We start from the raw sequence: 2027 nt of genomic DNA on the forward strand, positions 1-2027 counted from the left end.
CTCATTCTTTAGCCACATCGAGAGTACTGTGAGTACTGTAATGGTCGATATTCAACTTTGTTGGGACTATGAACGATATCTCATTTCTGAGATTCAATTTTCACCCTGAATCTACAAAGTATTAGGATAAACCACAACGAACATTTATTCCATGTATGGATCTACAATAGATGTTAGAAGTATAAATCTCAAAGATTTTTTATTTTAAGCATAGTATAGATGCATAAAGGATATGTAGATTCTTTGTTTCTTTTAGTGTTCTATCCAAATTGTGCTATATAACAACCCCGTATTCCCCATGAGAAATCAAAAACTAATGTTCATCCAATGTTCATTTTTCATGGAGAAGTTAAGGATACCATCGAGATACAAAGGCAAGGTGTACGATCTAGTGAGTTCTGGGCAACTAAGGGGAAATGAAATCAATAAATTCTATATCAATGAGGGGTAAAGAGATTAGTAAACTTTATATAATTGTACGTTCCAAGATTTCATAACAATTTTCATTTACACCATAGGGAGATAATGTGATGGATACAAACAAAATTTTGAATATTGAAAATCCCACGCTATGTAATCTAGAAAAAAAAATCAATGCTTTAAAAATATAGGTAGTCCATACCTTTCCCTATGATAAGGTTTTAAGTGATGTTGAATAAATAGATCTATCCCTTCCAAGTGCTCTCTTCCTATACTAGTATTGTGTTGACGACCGTGGCGAAAACATTGTTATGGAAGGTAGTTATTATTCACATACCATTTACCATCTCTCCATCAATTAACATATTTGATTAATTGGGAATGGTTGCAATACCTGTGGGAATCAACACCACTTATCCTTTTTACCATGACTTGTAATTAGTGTTTCGTGTCCCAAACAAATACATGGCCCCACTATAGACAAATGTCTAAACCTCAGATAGGGATAATTTCCAAACACTGATACTTTCGGCTTGTGTACATAACTGTGCCCTAAATTTAATTCTAAGGAAGATAATTTGGAATAGTCAACAAAATAAATAAAGTAAAAATGTAATTTCCTTGCTCTCAGAAAATGAAAGAAAACTTTAGGTTCGAAGTGACTTGCAACACGATAAAAATCCCTCGCACACAGAAGTAACTAACTGAAACTAAAACTATCATTGTGAGGGATCCAACTGTAATGACCCTCCTCCCACATCTACCCAAGTAACTGACCAACCAGAGTAAACATGTGATAAGAAGCTACGATGATATGATTCGACCTACTAAGTGACCTTAAGGATGTGGAATCTATGGAAACACACCATACCGGACCTTTTTCACCTACTACATGACTCCCATAATGCATCCCAGTCATTCCCCTGACCAGCCCCTGGATCCCACTAAGCTTTTAGATAACTAAACCCTCGGATGCTCCCTTGATATGGACAAGGGTGCGTCTAGAAACCTCTCGACACACTCACAACATGGGTATGCATGCGTTTGGGGACTTTTCTCCTCAGACCTGTGCCTGCAACTCTGGGATTTGTACCACTTTTCAAGCCCAAAATCCAAGTCACTTCCCAGAAAACCTTGTAGCTTTCAGAATCAATAATTACATGATGACAAGACTTACAAATAAAAAAACTGACTCCAATACTAGGCCTGACCATCCCCAACCGGGACTGGAATTTTGTCAAACACTTGGCATCAATGCAATCAACAAGAAATGAATACAAGACAGAGCATAAATGACTAATAACTAATATGAGACTTTATAAGAAGGATCACCACCCTCTTCCTTTAACTGTTTTGACATTAATTAGGTCTTGCATCCATTATCCTTTCAGTTACAAGTAAATACATGAAATAACCATGGTAATAAACAACCATATAACCATGCTTATAACCAACATTAAACCATGTAAATAACAATGAGATAATAACTATTAAGGCCACATAATAATAAGTACAAAATCAAGAGAACTTAACTTTTATTAAACATAGGCAAATACGACCAGGTTCGGGACTTCCACGTACCACCCAACTGTAGACATGGTTGAACC

Source organism: Pinus tabuliformis, chromosome Q, assembly GCF_031772625.1.
Source record: "Pinus tabuliformis cultivar Carrire ecotype Pingquan chromosome Q, CPIR1, whole genome shotgun sequence".
NCBI classification, from domain to species: domain Eukaryota; kingdom Viridiplantae; phylum Streptophyta; class Pinopsida; order Pinales; family Pinaceae; genus Pinus; species Pinus tabuliformis.